This window comes from Coptis chinensis, chromosome 3 (assembly GCF_015680905.1).
Source record: "Coptis chinensis isolate HL-2020 chromosome 3, ASM1568090v1, whole genome shotgun sequence".
Taxonomy (NCBI): Eukaryota; Viridiplantae; Streptophyta; class Magnoliopsida; order Ranunculales; family Ranunculaceae; genus Coptis; species Coptis chinensis.
This window is the reverse complement of record NC_141458.1, coordinates 35344169-35367272: the sequence shown is the minus strand read 5'-3', so window position 1 is coordinate 35367272 and position 23104 is coordinate 35344169. Positions and strand designations below refer to the sequence as shown.

General features: G+C 36.4%; 2 long non-coding RNA genes across 2 annotated transcripts; one reads left to right on the top strand and one right to left on the bottom strand.

Annotated features, from left to right (window-relative positions):
* Positions 1-496: 496 nt before the first annotated feature.
* On the bottom strand, positions 497-21758 carry LOC147509352 (uncharacterized). The gene is made up of 3 exons (XR_015218475.1): positions 21155-21758; positions 11130-11240; positions 497-1591 (listed from the first exon to the last, which is right to left on the bottom strand). It is a non-coding gene; the product is annotated as an uncharacterized LOC147509352 (long non-coding RNA).
* On the top strand, positions 21729-22996 carry LOC147509351 (uncharacterized). Its single transcript, XR_015218476.1, has 2 exons — positions 21729-21850; positions 22187-22996. It is a non-coding gene; the product is annotated as an uncharacterized LOC147509351 (long non-coding RNA).
* The last annotated feature ends 108 nt before the right edge of the window (positions 22997-23104 follow it).

Below are 23104 nucleotides of genomic sequence, written 5' to 3'. Positions count from 1 at the left end.
GTGCCTAGAGATCAACTAGGCGGCCGTGTAGTTACCGATTTTTAGAACAATGTTCATAAGTTTACTAGAGATATGATGCTTGTGTTCATATAAGAGTAAGACTAATAACGGAATTTGTTTATTACCTGACAATTATAACATGTACAAAGCTTCAAGAGTAAAAATGAAATTAATTCTCTTTCCTTCATACCTTCATAACTTATTTTCGCACACTTTGCTAATTCCAAAAATAAGCATTGTGTCAATTGTGAGTCACCCTCCCCGAATGCAGGAGGGTCACATATGGGGGTTTTTTTTTTTTTGGTAAGCAACAGAAAATATATATATAACTTATGGGCTACACAGTTGGTAGATATATTGATCCACTTAATATTTACATTATCAAAAGTAACAAGCTCTTCTAATACATCCTCAAGTATAGTCTTTGAGGACCAGGAAATGCTTGTTGTTTTATTGTGCAAAAAGTTGCAGACTTGTTGTTTATTTCAAGATCCAGCTTTACTTCCACTGATGAGCTGAACTTCTGACACCATTGTAATCCTTTAAGAGTCCCTCTACATTCTGCCTCTTCTGCTGTTCTCCCCCTGCCTCTATTTGTTCCTGCTGCAATGAAACATCCATTAGAATCTCTAATTACATAACCAATGTCAATTGGATAGTGTATGTTACTCTTAAAACTTGCATCAATGTTTAGTTTTACCCAACCTAATCTTGGTGGTTTCCATGTCTCAAAAGCTACAGGCTATGAAATAACAAGATTATGTTCTAAACCACCTACCAAAGTATTTACAACGCCCTGGACTAGACTATAAACATGTGTCCAGTTAGGTTTAGTATTATCATGCAAAACTCTACATCTTTCTAGCCATATAATCCAGTTTATATATAAACAAAATCTTGTCCACTCATGATCCTCAATCGGCCAATCCATTGGTGGTTTGTACCACATGTCTATCCATTCTTTCACCTGCAAATTCTCAAAATCTATTAGTCTGAAATTCCAAGGAGTTGAAAACCAAAGTGATCTTGTGAAGGGACAAACCAGGAGTAAGTGATGTACAAATTCTATAGAAGAGTTACATAACAAACAAGTTTTATCAGCTACATAAAAAAGAGTACTAAGATGGTCTCTTGTTGGGATAATAGAGTGGTAACACTTCCAAGCAAACAAAGTTTCTCTGGGTCTGAGATCCTTTCTCCAGAAAGCTATACTAGTTTTGTGATTCACATTGGTTACGTATCTTAAGCTTAACTGCTGGTATGCAGACTTTACAGAGTGTTTTCCATTTTTGGTTAAGGTCTAATATAGTTTATCTACAGGGTTATTCCTAGGAATATAAATATTTTGGATACTGAAAGAAGTTTTAATATCAAAAATGGAATTTAAGATACCTATATTCCAAGATCTAGTATTAACATCAATAAGATCAGCAACTTTACTATACAATGGATTATGAAGAGTGATGATTGGTACTCTACCATGTAAGACATCTGGAATCCATGAGTCTTTCCAGATATCTATATCCTTACCTAAGCCAACCTGCCACATAGCATTTTCCTTGACTATAGTCTTGTGGACTGCTTGCATTCCCTGCCAAAACCAAGATGCACTAGAATTGTGTACAGTGGGGAAGTTATTATGCCTATGATGATATTTACCTTTCAGCTGTGTGGAAAGCAAGGATTCTGGTTTTGTGATGATATTCCACAGGATTTTACTAAGATGAGCCAGGTTATTTGTTTCCATATCTCTAATATCTAGCCCCCCACATTTTTTTGGTTGGCAAATAAAGATACAACTCTTCAGATATAAAGGATGTTTTTTCCCATTGTTTTCCCCCCACCAAAAGTCTCTCTGAATAGCATTCAGAGAGGATGTTACAGATTTTGGTAGCTGTTTCGACCCCCACCTACGTGACAAACGTCTATTAGTAGGGGTCTCTATTTTATTCATTTAATCAACAGGGCTAAAGCCCAATTTACAATACCATGGATCAATGTACAGGCCCATTAACTCGTGTCTGGCGTCAACCTTAGCCACATGGCTTGCCACTAATGTACATTAATTTATGTCAAGATTCATTTCTTATCAAAGAGATAATTATCAGTTGACAGTTATATTCTATCACAATTACTCAAGCAACAAGATTATTTGAGCTACAAGGACTCTCTACTCTACCTATATAAATACCACATTATTTTTCATAAGGAACTACGTGGAAACTTGATCCCTAGAGAATAGATCTTGGGTACGTAGGCAGCCATTATTTGGTTCAGTAATATCTCCCCCAACATCACATTCCTCTGTTTCTTAGTGTGTTATTTACCATTGCTCTCGTTGTGTTGAAGCAGTTTACTGCCGAAACATAATTGGCGCCGTCTGTGGGGAATTTAGAATTCATTATCACGTGAAACAATCAAGATGGTAAGCACAAGAAGCAGACCAAGTAGTCAACATATTCCTCCTGCTAATAGGAATTGCAACCCTCGAAATTCAAATCGGCCAATGGAAGAACCGTTGAACAATCAAGTTGCTCCAACCGTAGCAGCGCCACCACCACCGCCTCCGCTACCGCCACTCCTAATACGGTTGAGCGTGAGTTACGACAAGTCAAAAATTTAAAATAGGAACTTGAGAAGGAAGCTGGCAAAAAGGCAAAGGCCGGTGGACGAGTGATAAGAGCCCAAAACTGTAGTTTTAACCCTGTAACAGTCATACTTTTAGACCAATTATGTGAGTAATAATTAAGAGTTAACACTGATTACGTGTTTTTATGCATTTCGGGCTTCAAAGTCCATTATAATGAGAAATGTGCCACTTTAGCGAGATAAAGGAGCAAAGGTCGGTTACTAAGGAGTTCCGTGATTAAAGGCCAAGATTCAAGAAGACAAAGCCTTTCTAAAGCCCGGTCAAAGCTGAAAAGTCAAAGTCCACGCAAAGCGTAAACAAAGTCAAAGTCAACAGAACTTCCGAAGACATATCTTTGGACTCAGACCTCGGAATTGGGCCTACCTTATGTCAAAACGACCGGCTCGGAAAGAGCTTTCTAATGGTCCAAGCCTTGACCCAATCAGAGGGGCAGAACTGGACGAAAAGTCTGTTGAAGCGAACTGCAGCTGAAGAGGCCTTTTTGGACTGAAAGAATTGGGTTTTGGGCCTGATTCTCTGGCCCAAAACATGGCTCCAAGCCCATGCACGATTTTTGGATCTGAGAGTATAAAAACCAAAGCTTCACTCTTTGTTAATGGTAGATAGTTAGACCTAGATTAGTTAGCCTCCATTAATTAGTTTTAGAACTTAGTTTAATTAGTTTCAATTCATTGTATTAGATTAAACCTTTGAATCTTGTTCTTCATTTGATTAGATCAATAAAATAGTATTTTTATCAATTTCGATTTTTGTCATTTCCATTTCTAGATCTAATTTCAATTCTTGTTCTTATTTCATTTTAGTCATTAAAGTAGATGTCATTATTGTTTGATTAAGTAAATTTCAATTCTTTACATTATGTTTAGTTTAGATTCAATGGGAAATGTTAGTTTGATAAATCAAGGCTAAAACCTCCATTAGAGGGGTTGATGAAGCCTTGATGAAAACTTAGTTGTTAGTGTAGAATTGTTTGTAGATTCTATTCCACTCTAGAAGGTCGTGTTTCGCCATGAGAATGGGTGGACGACCTCACATGCTAGTTAGTATTTGGTAGAAATGCCATTTAACACTAGGGATTAGAACTCGAAATTCTTGCCATAAGAACGCATTTAATCGAGATACAACAATCTATGCTAGGTTATTAAGTTGGATTCGAGGTGGATTCAATTCCCCTCTAATCCTTTATCTAGATTCAAAAACAATCATATTTCCATAGCATTCGTAGTTCAAATTAAAATAATCAATTTCATATTGCATCGTAGTATAATTCCCCCTCGTAAAACTCTCATTGACTTAAGATTGATTAATTAGATTAGAAAACAATTCCATGCTAGAGCACTAGGAGTGGAACGAACTTCCTACTCCACTATATCTCATAGACTTGAGAGTAGAATCTTTGATAAATATAGACCCATAAATAGTTTTAGTTTACTTACGTTTTGAGTTCATCGTTCATTTCGTAGCTAAGCTATTAATTTTATCATTTATCAAATGGCGCCGCTGCCATCTTAGTTGCACTTTAGCATTGTTTTCATAGTAGAATTAGTCATTTTTAAGTCCCATTAAACCCACCCACCCTTGTTTGATTCATACTGTGGTTGTCCATTTCAAAGCATTGAAAAGTTCGCAAAAATATACACTGAAGGCCGACCACGCTTATAAAGAGCGGCGCTGCCTCTATAGCTCGAAACGAAGCGCCGCTGGCGCTTTCCTTGAGCGCGACCCACCCTATAGTTACTGGACCACGCAGCGACCGCCCGCGACCGAAAGCGACCTGGCTGGGCTAAGTCATCGAACAAGGAGGCCGATCAAGGCTATCTACGCGCACCCGCGCCCTAAGCAAAATTTTCCGGATTTCTGCAGGTTTGTTTCGAATTTCGATTTTTCAAGTTTTTCAGTGTTTTAACTTGTTATTTACACTGAACACGCGTAAACAAGACGCTATTCATAAGCGAAGCAAGGACGCAATCAGGTATTCCTTTCTTCCACACCTCGCATATCCAGTTAGAGGTTTCTACTAGTATATCAGAATTGTTTGGAGTGTTGCATGTTTAGTTAAGTTTGACTTAGTCTTGCATGAGATTAAGGTCTGGTCGAAGAAAAACAACTAACGTAATTACACGGCAACGTCAACAAACAAGTCTATCTAGTTTCCCACACACTACACCTCTAGCTACTATTTCACACACACCACCGATATTATGGGCAAGAAGAAAAGAGACTCCTCTCTCGACTTTTATAAAGCCTTGGCGATAGCCCTAAATCTTGCATCGTTCTAGCGGACCGATTGGGGATTTTCGCATCCCCCAAAATATATTTAATTTGTTACCGTTTTTCCATGGTTTAGGCCATGAAAACCTTACCAACACACGTAGGATTGAACAAGTCCTTATAACATTCCACCATCCTACGGTTGGTGCGGAACAAATTAAATTGAGGGTAATCCCTTTCACCTTAGGCGATAAAGGCGTCTTGGTTAAGCGCCCAAAGCGCCTAATTCTGTGGACTCATGGGCCAAACTTGTTCAACTGTTTATGGAACATTTTTACCCCCCCTAAAGACGGATGAAATGCTTTCCAAGATTCACTTCTTTTCGTGAGAATCCTCATGAATCATTTTCGAGGCTTGGAATCGTTTCACCGATCCGCTTATAGAGTGTCCACACCATAATCTAGCAAAAGACATGTTAGTGCGTGCCTTTTTCAAAGGACTTCAACATCACCATAAAGAAGTCCTTGACATAATGAATGGGGGTAGTTTCCTAAGTAAAAGGAGCCCTGGAGGCTTACAAATTTTTAGAAGAACAAACTAAATGCAATAACAATTGGGGGGGAGTGATGATATCCCCCGGCCTCGCTAGTTCTTCTTCTTCAACATTTAAGGCCCGATATGTTTGAGATGAAACCGATCCGAACTTAAAAATTTAATCGAATCTCTAACTAAAAAGGTAGAGGCTATTTCTATTCAACAAAAGCCTATCCCGTCATGAATGTAAATTCAAATCCATGTAGTTTTTCATTGGAGTCCCGAGCATCCCGACTCCCAACCCCTATAGCCTATGAACATTCTTGTTCCATTAATAGTGAACCTAACGCCCCTTGGAGACAAAATCCCAACTTCGGTTGGAGAAATAACCAACAAGTCACACCTACAGGGTACAATAATCAACGCGAGATAGTTCCAGTCACACCACCCGTGACTACTACACCCACACAACCGGATCGTCTTGACACCTTCATACAAGTGAGCCAACAACTTTTCCAAACCATGGCTCAATCTAACCAACACATTCTACAATCCGTTAATAATTTAAACCAATAGTTAGCCCAAGAGAAAGCCCAACCAAAAGGTGTGTTTCCAGGCCAAGCGATACCCAACCCTAGAACAGCAAACACAGCCTTTGAAGTAAACGGTAATACTAGTACGGAAACTACAACCGTAGGTGAGCTAAATGCCATCACCACTCTCCGGCTCGGAAGAGTGATTGATAACAAAGTAACTATGCCTATAGTTACCCCATCAATACTCCCTACAACGGATATCGAACTAGATACCAAATAGAAATCGAAGAACCTACCACCGTAGAGGTACCCGGTTAAACCACAACCTAAGAAAAGAAAGCCAAGGTTACACATCAAGTCGAGCCCATACGCTAAATATAGTATTTAAACCACCATTCCCTCGAAGTTAGCCATGCTAACCGGGGATACAAACTTTGAGGAGATTAGGAAGGTTTTCAAGAATCTAACGATAAACCTTCCTTTTCTCGAAGCTATAAAAAGCTACCTAACCACGCTTAAGTTTCTTAAGGAGTTGTGCACTACTAGGCGTAAGACCAACATACCTAAAGGCGCCTTTCTAACCTGAGCGGTTCCCAACTTTATCCGAAAATAATGGAATTGTTAAGTACAAGGGACCGGTAGCCCCATCGCGACAATGCACCTTTGGAGATTCTCACACGACGGCGACCCGCTTACTAGACACGGGGCTAGTGTTAACTTACTCCCCGTTTTATTTGTATAAACAAATAGGTCTAGAGGAGATGCAACCTACTAAAATGACATTGCAATTAGCTGATCGGTCTATTAAGTATCCTAAGGGTGTGGTTGAAAACGTGTTGGTTAAAGTCCAAAATTTTTATTACCCAGCCGACTTCGTTATCCTCGACACAGAAGTCACTAACGACTCTGTACCTATCATTTTAGGGCATGTAACTAAAGAAAACCTTGTTATTTACTTTTGCTTCTACACTTTGTTTCCATCCTTAGCCATTTTTTTTTTTCTTTTTCTTTGGCTTTTGACTCCTTTTATTCTATTTTTTTGGATTTTTTATTTTATTTCTATTTTTCTTTTTCTTTTCTTTGGATGGAAACTTCTTTTCTTTATTTTCTCAAGCAACTAACTAATTTTTGTTTATGGGTGTTTTCTCTTCTTCTTTCTTTCCTCATTCTATTCTCGGGACTTATTCTAAATTGGGTAGGTTGATTTTTTTTTTTTATTTTGTTTTGTTTTTTGTAACAGGTAAAAAAGATTTGTGGTTTATGAAAGGCTAAAGAAAGGCTCGGGGGCTTGACTAGCGGAAAAAATATACTTAGGTCGAATTTCTAGCTATATCGATCCAAAAAGGGCCTAAATTCTCTCTTAGGACATGGTATAGTGGTCAAGCAAATGGACGTGTGATTTCTCTATTCGAATATACTTCTCCCTTGTGTCATTTCTCAAATGTTTCACTCATATAAGGCTTTAGGCTATATTCTCACAGATTTGTAGAATAAGTACTCTAGCCTAGATTTGAAAACTTATCGCTAACAATCATAGATACTCATGTAATATATTTATAGATAGATGCAAAGATTATTACCTACATATTAACCTAAGTTTCTAAAAATTATTCTAATGCAAAAGCTTCATTGAGACTTCTAGATTGTTAAGAGCATAGAGAAAGAAAACAATACCAATATTCCTAAGTGTATAGCATAACTTATTTATTTATATTTTTGAATTTTTGAAATTTTAACTAGAAAACAAATACATATTATACATATCTATATCCTAACAGATGCCTTAATTACACGTGTTTCTATGCCCCCCCAAACAAGAATCATGCTTTGTCTTCAAAGCATTTAAATAAAGTGGGTAGGAAAAATACCATTGAAGCGCGTGAAATTCAGGAACATCTACAAAACAGGGTTTGAACGTACTAATATAGGAAATAAAAAACTGACGCAACTCTATAAGAGTTCCACCCATTATAGGGTTAACAAGAATCAAATTGCTTGGGACATAAGTAGACACTAACTAGAATTAAAACTTACCTTATCTCCCGGACATGCATATTATCTACCCAATAGCATCATGGGTCTTGTATTTCAGCGGGCATGGCAAGTCCAAGAACAATTGCTAGCAAGAACCATAAGCGGTTCCCAGCCTACGTGTGTGATCACCTCGTGAAACCATGCACCATAAGTAGTACTTTGAAACAAATCTTCGAAAGACTGTTCCGGTATTAATGTAGGAGATGTCATCTCAAAATACGCCTGGAAATACCGCAAATCACCGGGAACAACCCATGAAAATTGGAATTTTCCGTGTTCACAGAGGAGGGGGGTCCACTCAACTTGGGCCGGTCGGCCTCGATGATTTTGGGATTCCAGTGTTTGGCTTGAAGTCGCCACCTTGAAGCGAGCGCGGCTCCTGGTTTGTATTTTTTTTTTTTTTTTTTCAAAGGAGCGAGGTGGGGGTAAGAATAGGAAGTTTAGTGATCAAGCATGAAAAAACCAAACACCCCACCCCCAAACAAATTTTTGAAAACAGGTTTGTAAAAATTTGTTTTAAAACGTGGGTCTTTTAAAGTCAAATTCCCGAAACTTGCTAGATTACTATTTTTATAGCTTTGAACTTTTTTTTTTTTTTTTACTTTTTATGAATTAGGTTTAATATAAAGGAAAACAATAAGCAGTAAAGACATAATTCACACCATAGAGAAACATGACTCAAAAACCAAGAAAACATGCAAGAGTGGAAAACGTGAATTATGTGAACCGTGGACTTAGGATCCGGTACTTACAGCCACACACTCCATAGGGAGGGCCCGGTTACCTGAATGGTGCATTCACCAATATATGGAAATGAAAGGAAATGCACCAAACACAAAATTTGAGTCGTTTATAGTCAGATACTCGAGACTTTATCTAAATATATGTATGAATATCACGGTTTATCATATATCAATAACCGAAATAGTTGTGGATCGCTCCATAAATAAATATCACAGAAAACATATCCAAACACAATCAAGCACCAAGATTTCCTACGATGCAGCCTAGTGGAATGAAAGCGAAGTCGGGTAGACCTATAACATAACCGAGCATGCACCTTATGTTTCATCTTTGAACGAGAAGGTGTCCTAGTGAATAAGTGTGGAAAAGTGAATGGTTGTGGAAGATATGGTGGATTGGGATAAGTTTTAGAGAAAAAGCATGGAAAAAATGAGGATGTGGGTTTAGCACAAAACTCATTCATGGTGTAGTTAGGGACTGTCTCAAGTCTGAAAATGACGGTGTCAAGTGGTTTATCCTTAGGAAGTATTTGTTTACTAGGTGGATTTAAAAAATCATGAAGCATAGGAGAAACTAAAGGATCAAGTGCAAACTCGAGGTTCCTTTGAAAAGGTGGAGGGTGGGGAATATTGGTGATGGAAGGTGAATGATTCTCAGCTAGAGCTCTCAAGCCCATATCATTAGAAATCTTGATATATGCAAGACATTCCTCAATAGGTGGGTCAAAAGGATCACTGGGATAGAGATTGAAAAATTCATCTTCCGTCATAGCATCAAGGGATGAATGGTTGTTGGCAAGGGGGACTCGCTGTTGGTGGTAAGAAGCGGTGCAAAAGAGTTCAGGAATTCTTCTTCGATTTCGTCTACTACCAGGGAGTCATTGTTAAAGTCGGAATTTCCGAAGGAAAGGAATTTGTTAATCTGTTTCTCCGGAAACATGTTTTTGAAGTAATCTTGAGCTAAGCTCTCGATCATGCTAACCTCGCCATTTGTAGATGAATCGGGGATCGCGGTCCTCGTTTGAAAACATTTACCTCAACAGAAAGATGGCCAAAGGACAAGGAGATCGAACCATCGGCGCAGTTTATATGGCCGCGTTGGCAATAACAGAAGGGCGGACGCTGCGTTTAACACTTATATCGGGTTTCCGAGCTAGTTTTCCATTGCTGGTAGGATTCTTCTCTAACTCCAACTCCTTCCAACTTCATCTCTACTTTCAATTCTTATCTACTCCACATTATTATCTCATCCGAACACTTTGAGTCCGATTAATGTTTAACTTCCTTTTATTACTATTATTACTATATTGCCCCTACGTATAATTTCAACGGTCTATACTAGTATCGCTATTCCGCTGGCATGCGTTATCAGAATCATCTTTCATATAGTTACGTTATGCGTTCGGTACAGTTTTTGGCAATCGAATTCTTTTGCAATTTTATTTCTGTGCATATTTTATTTTTTTCTGTACATTTTTCGGCCATCTTTTATTTAATTACATTGTGTTCCGTATATGTTAGTTTGACATTTTTTCGTTCTCGATAATTCACGATTTTTTCGATAGTCAATTTTCCTCTCATTTCCTTTCGCACGACACTTCGTTATACATTTCGCTCATTTTTCTTCTCTTCTTTGCCATGTGAACTTTGTTCGCATGACAAAGAGGGGGCGGTGTTTCGACCCCACCCACGCGGGCAAACGCCTATTAGTAGGGTCTCTATTTTATTCATTTAATCAACGGGGCTAAAACCCAATTTACAATACCATGGATCAATGTATTGTGCCCATTAACTCGCGGTCTAAGGCTGAACCTTAGCCACTTGGCTTTGCCACTAATGTACATTAATTTATGTCAAGATTCATTTCTTATCAAAGAGATAATTATCAGTTGACAGTTATATTCTATCACAATTACTCAAGCAACAAGATTACTTGAGCTACAAAGACTCTCTACTCTACCTATATAAATACCACATTATTTTTCATAAGGAACTACGTGGAAACTTGATCCCTAGAGAATAGATCTTGGGTACGTAGGCAGCCATTATTTGGTTCAGTAATATCTCCCCCAACATCACATTCCTCTGTTTCTTAGTGTGTTATTTACCATTGCTCTCGTTGTGTTGAAGCAGTTTACTGCCGAAACAGTAGCAAAAAGGTACTCATATGAAAAACAGGGATAGAAGAGGATATAGATTTAATAAGCACAGTTCTAGCCGCTTGTGATAACAACTTGCTTTTCCACCCAGCAATTCTAATGTTGACCTTATCTATAATATGGTTAAAAATCAATTTTTTTGTTTGACCAAGAAAAAGAGTTGAACCAAGATATTTTTCACCAATAGTTATTTTCCTCATATGAAGAAAATTCATGATATTAGCTGTATCAGGAGAATTCATGTTAGGGCTGAAGTGTATACCTAATTTTTCAAAATTTATTTCTTGACCTGTGATCTCACAAAACAGGTTTAGTGCATCTAAAAGTTCTGTTGCCTCACCCAAATTTGCTCGGCAAAAAATGAATGCATCATCTGCAAACAACAAATGAGAAATAGGACTATTATTTCTAGATATTTTAATACCATGAAGCTTGCTATTCTCATTTTTTTCATTAAGGATTCTGGTTAACACTTCCATACATAAAATAAAGAGAATAGGTGATAGAGGGTCACCCTGTCTGAGCCCTCTGGAGGACTTAAAGAAACCATGAGGTGTACCATTGAGAATAATAGAAAACTGAGGAGATGAGATGCATTGGTTGACAAGGTTGACCGAGTTATGGTTAAGCCCAAGAGAAGTGAGGATAGATAAGAGGGTGTTCCAATTGACCTTGTCAAAGGCTTTAGACATGTCAAGCTTAATTGCCATCAGGCCAGACTTTCCTTTTTTATGTTTGATAGTGTGCATAATCTCATGAGCAAGGATGATGTTATCAGTGATCTGTCTATTAGGAACAAAGGCAGACTGATAAGGAGATATACAAGGCCCTATAATAGTCTTAAGTCTGTTAATTAGCCAGCAGTTTGGATATCACCTTGTAAGAGATGTTACACAAACTGATTGGTCTAAAATCAGTACAAAAAGCTGGATTAGGACATTTAGGAATGAGGACAATATTAGTCTGATTAAGATGTTTGAGTGAATGGCCTTGAGAGATCGAAGAATAACTCAACCATATTAGTCACATCCTGACCAAGCAAGTCCCAAGAAGATTGATAAAGAACAAACAGAAACCCATCGTCCCGGGATTTGAGACCCCAATGCTAAACATAACCTTTTTTACTTCTTCAGGAGTGACATGCCTAAGTAAGTCCAAATTATGTTCAATAGAAAAAGAAGCAGGAAAGAGGGAAGTAATATGGTTAGTATTAACAGGATTATTAACATTAAGAAGATTAGAAAAATGATTTACAAGAGTGTTTCCTATATCATTTGGATTAGAAATCCAACAATCATTTGAAGTTTTCAACCATTCAATTTTATTGTATCTTCTATGCCTCTGAGTTTTAATGTGAAAGTACTTGGTATTCTTATCACCTTCAGGGATTTCCTTATCCCTAGATTTCTGTTTCCACAAGAGCTCTTCACAAGTTAACAGGTGATCCAGCTGATTAAGAGATTTATTTTGAAGATAAGAGTTGTATTTATTAGGTAACTGATCTTAGCACTTTTCAGTGTTTTTAGAAGTTGACTTACTACGTGCTAAAACTCAATAATTCCTTACTCACTGTTTTTTTTCTTTGAGAATGTCAATCTAGTTCGAGTAGGGATTTCGTTCCAACTTCTAAGACAAGAATTTAAATGATCACAATTGGAATCTACACTTTGGAGAACTACGTGAGAAGGATTTTATAGATAGATTTTTTTTTACACAAGTTATCTAAAATTTGTAAGTTTGTTTATAGTTAAATGAAAGAGAGAGATAGATAGGGAAGGATTAATCCTACTCATGCAAGGCCTAGCTACAAGTCTTTTAGAAACAGGTCACTACCATCTCAAATCCCTAACATAATATACCTATCTCTAAACATATCATGCTAGCATGTAGAATTGAAATGATATTTCATCTCTGAAATATCATTCCAACTCCTAGTTCTACTTTACAACAATTGATCAGATAATTGTCAATCTCTGTCATTTTGGGACAGGATGAAAAATAGAACCTAAGTCTTTTAAGTAGTGATTTTGGAATCCTAAATTTGTAGCATGATCCTCACATGAGCATCATTAACCCTCCCCTTGGGAGAGTTTTAGCTCATGATCCTAGGATTGAATTAAACTACAAGAAGATATGTGAAATGAAAAAGAAAGAGAATGAAACAAGAAAATTACAACCTGTTTACCTAAATGAAGAAGAGTTTTTAAAAACTAGAGAGAGTTCCCCCATTAACAAGTTACAAGCTTTTCTCTAAAAACTAAGAACTAAAAAAAACAAAATTAAAGACATGGATGTAAATGAAAAGTAAAAGTTTTTAAGGAAGTAAAAGCTTCCAACTCCCAAAATCAGCCCCCCTTTACATAAGAGAGCCTTTTTCTCTTCTCCCACGTGAAACACTCTCCTCTCATTTATTTTTCACTTATCCACAACTAACCCCCATTTGACACCTTTCATTTTTTTAGATAATCATCACCTAAATCCAACTAACTCATTAACTTCATGCAAGGTGTCAAATTTGCACCAATTATTTGCACCTTTGTCTTGACTTGCATGATGACTCATCAAATCTTATGGGCACGCCTAGTGGGTCCACGACGTGTCCCGCTGGCGATGGTCCAGTCTTTTGGCATTTTTACAACTTCCCCTATTTGTAGAGTTCATCGACCGATCGTCGGAGCAGCTCACTCGTCGTGATTCGAGTCCCGGTTCAAGAGATATGAGCTTCGGAAGTTTGATGTTTTCGTGCACATAATCCCGCTTTATTTGGATTACGTACTATTTGAGTCTTTGGGCTTTAGTCCGAATTTGTTGGGCTTCACATGGGCTTGATCGGAAGGCATCGCGATACTCCCTATTCCGTGCTTAAATGCTGGCTTTATCATCATTTTTACATTAGTTGCTCCAACCTGCAAAAAGCACGAAGATGCGATTATTTCATGATTATTAAGCACAAAATTGACCGAAATGTTATGTCTCTACAGGTTTTTATAATACAGTTTTGGGTGCTTATCAGTAACAAACTATTAAGATAATCAATCCTTTGATGCATAATGTTCATCTGTACATGAATGTTACCAAAAGTAGTCTTATTCCAACACCTAAGAGCTTTTTTTACAGAAGTGAGATGAGAGACTAAAACATGGGATTCTGCAAAATTTGGTGTGCAATTAACTCTTGACCAAGCATTGTTTATAATATGAAAATAAGTAGGGTGTTCTAACCACATGGAAAGGAATTTGAAAGGTTTTGGTTGTGAATGACTAGCTGGATGAGTATTCAGAAGAAGGGGACAATGGTCAGATTGAATGGATTGAAGATGATAGAGGATAGAATCAGGAAAGATCATGTTCCAATCAATATTAGTAAGAGCTCTATCTAATCTCTTTTGGATGTTGTCTGGGGCTAATCTTTTGTTATTCCAAGTGAAGGGGTACCCTTTGAAACCTAAGTCAATGAGAGCTTGATCTCTTATAATATCATGGGCAGGTTGTCCATCATTGAAGGAGTAATCTATTCCTCCAATAGCTTCATCATGCTACAAAGTTATATTGAGATCACCAATAATAAGAAGAGGAAGAGGATTATTAACAAGAGCTCTAATAGGATTCCAGCTAATGTTTATAGTCTGAGGGTAAGGACTCCCATAAAAGAAACAACCTGTCCAAGGTTTAGAATTTGGACCCATGAAAATAGAAGTAGTGATATGGTTTTGAGAATGAGAATTTACATGGATAGTTATACCATTTTTCCACATAATACACAGACCACCAGCAGATTGAATAGCTGGTACATCAAAAAAATTCGGGTAGAGAAGGGTTTGAACAAGAGAAAACATTTTTTTGTTTGTAGCTTTTGACTTCGAGAGAAAGACAATGTCAGAATTATCTTTATTAATCAGGTGTTTCAAGTGCCGAATGGTTGCTATGTTACCACAACCCCTACAATTGCATCTTAGAATCTTCATATATCTACTACTGGGGACTGTTCTGGTTCAGTCACTAACCCAATAAAGAGCAAACTCAAATCCATATTAACACCAATAAGCAGAGCTATACTACAGACTTCAACTCTTCTTTCCAAATTTATATACTTTTTTATAGTGAACTGTTGGGATATTTGGCCTTTACAAAGCTAATGAACGTTTATTGATTATACATGATGATGTTTAATTAAATACATGAATCTTATTATTATGTATATGGGTGAACTAATATCATATGATGAAACCATAAGTTCCATAGGTAATAGAATTAGAACAATCAAGCATATGAAGAGTCATGTGCAGGAGATTTGATTGTATCTATTTACCTAGAATACTCACAGTTAGGGGTGAAGTCGGACGCTTCACTTATAAGATCAGAATATACATAACTGCTATATGATAGGATGATGATATCTCAATCATTTGAGTATGACTCTAAGTTTGTATATTGGTGTAGTCACATGATCGATTAATCGAGGGGATCAAAGTGAGAACACACTATAAATTCACTGTTAAGGTTAGTGTGCAAATCTCACTCTACCAATTAATCCCTAGACTTAAGGAATTATGAAAATTCATTGTGTCTCAAATTTATTACTTTGAGACGTTAAAAAGTAATGTCTATTCATAGACTAGACTTAACGTTTTGGGTAATAAATGTAGGACGTCTTGAATCACGAATTCTAATAAAGGATCCACCACTCTACGGAGTTATGTATTAGGAAATTGTGACATAACTAATTGAGCTCAAACCCGGCCGGTATAAGAAATAGTTTCTTAATGCTCAATTGATGTTAAATGTCAAATTGGGTCAATTAGACATGGGTGTGACAGTGAAGAACAAATTCCCAATGGTCTAATTATGAATACAAGATAGGTGGAGGGACTTAGATATAATTAATGGTAGGAAATGACTTTCTTGAAAGTTCCAAGGGCCTTATTGTAAATATGGATTTGTTAATGGGCACTTTCCATATTAAAGAGATATATATTAAAAGGGTTTTAATATATCAAGTACAAGTACTTGTATGACAAGGACTTGTCTTCTTAAGATAAGACTTGGAATCCTAAGTGGATCCCACTACACACACATCTACGTATTCTCAAAGTTTCTCTATATAAGAGAATGACTTTTTAGAGAAAGGGACCATTAGTCTTTCCAGAAAAAGTACAATTAAAAGTAGGAGAAAAGCAAAAGTATTTTGTGGTGTGTTGTGTGGTGAATACTACTAGAAGGCTGAAGACTACGTGATTTGGATTCAGCTTTGAAAAGTTTCTATTTACTGTCAATCTCCAATTTCAGCGGCTTTGAAGGTATTTTTCTTTTAATTATTTTTTGATCAATACTAGATTAGCATGTTAAAGATGTAGGATTAAAGTAATCCAACAATTGGTATCGGAGCGGGTCATGCTATTATCTATTTTTGATTTGTTTTTTAAAAAGAATAATCAGATCTAAAAATTTTATATGAGATACATGGTAATTTCAGATCTGCATGTTCTAAGTAATAAATGTCCAATTTTTTTTTTTAAGTATTAGTACATACTATAGTAAAAAAAATATGATAAAGATGTATATGTGTTATAGACATGGTTTATTATTTAATTAATATGATCACATGTTTTATTTGGAGGTTAACATATATTGATCGTTTTTTTTTTTTTTGGCTATGATATGTTGATTTCGGTTACATGCGTAAATTGAAGGTTTTTACAGTATCGGTTTTATCCTATAAAATATTGTTTACATAAGATGCTTTGTATAAAGTTCTTTGATGTAAGACAATAGGTGCTTTTAATTCATATTTTTTATAAGCATAAGCATGTGAAGAATGGGATTTTTTTTCGAAACCTGTTGTAAGAAAAAAAAAAAAATGGGAACATCATTATCTTTGCATATAGGACAGAAATCACTTTATAAAACATGGACCACTTGTGCTACTACATTCTTAAAGGAATGCATGGTTCATGAGATGCATGTTATGTGTTGTACTATGGTATATGCATGCATGACAATTTTTTTTGAACAGTAACTTTTGACTTGGTTGTTGGTTCTGTGGGCCATATAGTATATGTATAAAGTGTTGACTTTTAAGCACTAATACCCTTACCTATATAAAAAAGTGGTAAAATGATTTAATTTCATTTAATTAAATCCCGCTACTAACCGTTATCAATTCAATAAGAATTATATTTATAGATGTGATTAATATGATCCCTACAGATAAATTAATTGCATGCTAAAATATTTTTGCCTATTGTCTATTCTTGAGAAGAAAAATTCATGTATAGCTAGTGGGAGTGTTTTTTCTTACGGATTCATTATCTCGCAGTTATATTAATGAATTATGATGATGGTACACTTGGCTAAAACATAGTTGACAGCTCTACGGTTTGTGAAATTATGTTTTAGTAGCAAAAGTAATAATAATGGAAATCATATTATATGTATGTAATATTGATGGGTCTAGAAGAACTTGCCTGATTAAGTTGAATAATTTTGATGCCCTACAGATAAGAGATTATTCATAAGTATTAGGTTTCCATTACTTATATTTGTCTTATTGATATAATATGGAGGGTGTTGTATTTTTATTATATAAGCGGAAAATTGGTTTATTAAATTCCCAAAACCAATATTAAATGCATTATAATAATTTTTGTGTATATGTAAATGTTCCAGATATGTCACTATCTATTCTCAATCCCTTAGCATCTATTTTGACTGCTGAAAGTTGGGCTAAAACAAAGGGTAATTGTTACCATTGTGAAACGTCTGGTCATTGGAAGCGGAACATACATGTATGGGGTTGTCCTGCGCATGTACTCAAAGGAAAGACTGACAAGTTAGAATCAAGAACTGAAGTATGTATGTTTATAGGGTATCCAAAAGGAACTCGAGGTGGTTTATTTTATAATCCAAGAGAACAAACAGTGTTTGTGAGTACAAATGTTAAGTATCTCGAGGAAGATTATATTATGAAACGAAAACCTCGTAGTGAAATGGTCATTGAAGAAATGACGCAGATACTCCTGGCAATGTTCAATCTGAATTAACTCCTAGTTTAGATGAAAGCCTTCCAAATAAAGTTCCGAGTTTACCTGAACCTACTCCAGTACTTCGTCGTAGTGGGAGGGCAATTAGATCTCTAGAAAAGTTAACCCTATTAGGGGAATCTTTCTATGTTATATCAGATGATCAGGATGTAGATCCTATGAACTACGAAGAAGCAATTTCTAATTTCTGACATTGATTCAAGAAAATGGCTTGAAGCAATGAGATCGGAAATGGAGTCCATGTATTCCAACAATGTCTGGGAACTTGTAGATCCTCTACCAAATATTAAGCCTATTAAGAATAAATGGTTATTCAAAAGGAAAAGAGGAGCCGATAGAAAGGTAGAGACTTTTAAAGCGAGACTGGTGGCGAAAGGATTTACTCAAAAAGAGGGTATCGATTATGAGGAAACTTTTTCGCCAGTGGCTATGCTTAAGTCCATTAGAGTCCTTCTTTCGATTGCTGCTCATTATGACTATGAGATTTGGCAGATGGATGTAAAGACCGCCTTTTTGAATGGTACAATCAAGGAGGATATTTATATGGTCCAACCTGAAGGCTTTATAGTTCCTAGACAATAGCATAGAGTATGCAAGCTAAAGAAGTCCATTTATGGCCTTAAACAAGCTTCAAGGAGTTGGAATGTATGCTTTGATCAATCAATCAAATCGTTTGGTTTTGATCAATGTGAGGAAGAACCTTGTGTTTACAAGAAGGTTGAGGGTAAAACTGTTATGTTTTTGGTCTTATATGTAGATGATATACTACTCATTGGGAATGATGTAGGAAAATTGTCTATGGTGAAAATCTGGTTATCTAATCACTTTGAAATGAAAGATTTAGGTGATGCAAGCTACATCCTAGGGATCAAGCTTTTGCGAGATCGCAAGAATAGGATGTTAGGATTGTCCCAGTCGGCTTATGTTGATAAATTATTGGTCAAGTTTGCTATGCAAGATTCCAAGAAAGGCTTAATGCCTTTTAGACATGGAATTTCTCTTTCCAAGGATTAGTGTCCTAAAACACCTGAGGAAAAGAAGAAAATGCATGCATGTCCTTATGCTTCAGCAGTAGGAAGTTTAATGTACGCCATGTTGTGTACTAGACCGGACATTTGCTTTGCAGTTGGGATGGTCAGTAGATACCAGAGTGATCCAGGTCCAGATCACTGGACTGCGGTCAAGCATATCCTAATATATATTAGGAGGACCAAAGACTATATGTTGGTATATGGTAATTCCGACCTTATGCCTATTGGCTATACCTACTCGGACTTTCAGTCAGATAAGGACTCAAGAAAGTCTACATCTGGATATGTATTTACACTTGGTGGAGGAGCAGTTAGTTGGAGAAGTGTAAAACAACAATGTATTGCAGATTGATTTATGAGAGAGAGAGTATGTTCTTTGCTAGTGAAGAAAAAGAAAAGAGGCGATATGGTTTAAGAAGTTTTTTTGGAATTAGGAGTAGTACCTCAAATGCATTCCAATAACATTGTTTTGTGACAATAGTGGTGCAAGAGCTTCGGTCTAAAGAGCCTAGGTATCATAAGAGGTCAAAGCATGTGGAGCGTAAGTATCATTTGATACGTGAAATTGTGCACCGTGGTGATATTACAGTTACAAAGATTCCTACAGCTGAGAATCTTGCAGACCTTTTTACTAAAGCTTTGCCTATTCATCCTTTTGAGAGTCACATGGATAATATAGGTCTTAGAGTAGTTGCTAAATGGCTTTGAAGGCCAGTGGGAGATTGTTGGGATATTTGGCCTTTACAAAACCAATGAACGTTTATTGATTATACATTATGATGTTTAATTAAATACATGAATCTTATTATTATGCATATGGGTGAACTAATATCATATGATGAAACCATAAGTTCTATAGGTAATAGAATTAGAACAATCAAGCATATGAAGAGTCATGTGCGGGAGATTTGATTGTATCTATTTACCTAGAATACTCACAGTTAGGGGTGAAGTCGGACGCTTCACTTATAAGACTGTAATATACATAACTGCTATATGATAGGATGATGATATCTCAATCATTTGAGTATGACTCTAAGTTTGTATATTGGTGTAGTCACATGACTGACACTGAGGGGATCAATGTGAGAACACACTATAAATTCACTGTTAAGGTTAGTGTGCAAATCTCACTCTACCAATTAATCCCTAGACTTGAGGAATTGTGAAAATTCATTGTGTCTCAAATTTATTACTTTGAGTCGTTAAAAAGTAATGTCTATTCATAGACTAGACTTAACGTTTTGGGTAATAAATGTAGGACGTCTTGAATCACGAATTCTAATAAATGATCCACCACTCTACGGAGTTATGTATTAGGAAATTGTGACATAACTAATTTAATTGAGCTCAAACCCGGCCAGTATAAGAAATAGTTTCTTAATGCTCAATTGATGTTAAATGTCAAATTGGGTCAATTAGACATGGGTGTGACAGTGAAGAACAAATTCCCAATGGTCTAATTGTGAATACAAGATAGGTGGAGGGACTTAGATATAATTAATGGTAGGAAATGACTTTCTTGAAAGTTCCAAGGGCCTTATTGTAAATATGGATTTGTTAATGGGCACTTTCCATATTAAGAGATATATATTAAAATGGTTTTAATATATCAAGTACAAGTACTTGTATGACAAGGACTTGTCTTCTTAAGATAAGACTTGGAATCCTAAGTGGATCCCACTACACACACATCTACGTATTCTCAAAGTTTCTCTATATAATAGAATGACTTTTTAGAGAAAGGGACCATTAGTCTTTCCAGAAAAAGTACAACTAAAAGTAGGAGAAAAGCAAAAGTGTTTTGTGGTGTGTTTTGTGGTGAATACTACTAGAAGGTTGAAGACTACGTGATTTGGATTCAGCTTTGGAAAGTTTCTATTTACTGTCAATCTCCAATTTCGGCGGCTTTGAAGGTATTTTTCTTTTAATTATTTTTTGATCAATACTAGATTAGCATGTTAAAGATGTAGGATTAAAGTAATCCAACATGAACATCAAACAGATAGTCGTTATGAAAGATGCAGAAAGGGGTGACCATATATGAAAAATAAGGTGACAAGAATGAAGAAGAGAAAATGTGAAAAGAATGGTAAGAATGTAAGGCGATAAGAGAGAATAACAAAAGCAAGAGAAAAGCATATTAGTTTTATAAGAGCAAACACAAGATTGGAAGGATATATACCAGACGATAGAGATGGGTTTACCTTTTTGTACCTATGTTACTTTAAGTGAACCAGCTGTATCCATCTGAGAGGCCCAAGGAAGATTTATAGCAGCTGTAGATATATTCTCAAGAGATTGATTAGGATGAATTTGAATTGCTTCCACTGAAGATCCGTCATCCAGTCCCTCAATTTGATCAAGATGATCATAGAAATTTATTGGGGGCTGGATTTGGAGATTTAGCTCAGTCATATCAACCCTAGCTTCAGTTTGGAAAGTCTCAGTGTATCCAGTAGCCAGTAGCGGTAACATTGCATTCAGACCCCACTCCAGTTTCCCCCCATATTGAATGGAGAACAATTCCTTGAGAGAGTAAAATCTGATTTACTCTTGGGTTAGAGATCAAATCCCAAACTGATTCAACAGTTATTTCACCACCACTATGCTCAACAATAATATTTTGGATGCTTATGTCTTCCATCGGCGTATTATCTTGTACAGCTAGCCGTTCTTTGTTTGGGGGGGATGGATAGTATGGTGTAATAGTTGCCTGATCTGAGGTTGCAGTTTCTATTTGGAAGGATTTTTTTTCGTTTCTTTAGAGGTCGATCATCTTGATTAATTTGTTTCCCTTTCCCTTTTCTACGAGGAATGTTTTCAGGTAATGGTGTATTTTGCTGGATGTCTCGTTCGTTATTGATGATTGGTGCTCAAGTGGATTTAGATATCTATCCGATTTAATTTGTGGTAAAGTTACAATAGTGTATTTTTTGTGTGTGTGTGTGTGTGTTTTTTTTTATATTGAATTTGTTGTGGTTGGACTAGACATTATGGCCAAATTTAGATTTTAGACCAAATCAATTATAGCAGAAATGATGTATAACCACTAAAAATAGCATGACCAAATAGTCTTTATATCTTTTCCTTCCATTGAATCATTGGTTTCTTTCTCTCTTCCCTGCGAGATTGAAACCCTTTTTTATTTCTCAAATCCCTCCTCCCTACAAAATGATTCGTCTTATGCATTTTTCTTACATTTCTTTATAACCATCAGCCAAACTCATATTTTTCCCCTAGTTGCAGGCGTTCAGAAAATGTTGAATTTTCTTGAAATGCTCTCTTTCCGAATGCAAATGAAGCCCCGGTTTGTCAATTCCCTCTCTCTATGACGTTGCATTCTTCAACAAGCACCTGTTGTCTCGGATTCCATCCACTTTATGCGAAAATGGGATGCGAGTTCAAGCTAATTCAAGCGAGAGATATCGCTAGGATTTTTGGTTGCTTAACATTGAGTCATCAAAATGCTAAGATGTTGTCCGTAAACAGAAGTAATTCTCGGAAACTCATGGACGACTCACAGAAATCATTGCTTCGAAATGGCTCATCTCTTGACCGAATGGTTCGTCGTAGTTCGATGAAGACAAAGGTTCCGAAAGGGTGTTTAGCCGTTTACGTTGGACCGGAGATGAGACGGTACGTGATTCCTGCGAGTTTTCTGTCTGGGTATGATTTTAGAGTTTTGATGGAAAGCGTTGAGGAGGAGTTTGGATTTGAACAACAAGGCGCGCTTAAGTTTCCGTGTGACGAGGAGGAGTTTGAGGAGATTTTGATCAGGTGCTACGCGAAGCATGATTGGATGAAGAAAAAAAGTTTTAAACGATGAAACTTTTTCATCGCTCGTGTGTCCATGTGTTAGTTATGTACAGGTGCATTTTATGTTCTTTTGTTTTACCGGTTTCTACCCTATAAAAGGACTAAATGTGTCCAGCAAAACTGTAACTATTATGCAAAAAATAAAAATAAAAAGGAAAAAGAACAATGGGGACCTGGGGATGTATCAAAAAAGTAGTCGTGGATTTCGATGTTAATATGATGCTGATCTTGATATTGAAATTGCCTTTCAAATTTAAATTGGTGTTGGGATTTTATTTATGTAAAATTTTATTAATAATGAGTTTTACAAATAATTAAAACAAGCGTGTGACAAGCTGCGCCACAAGT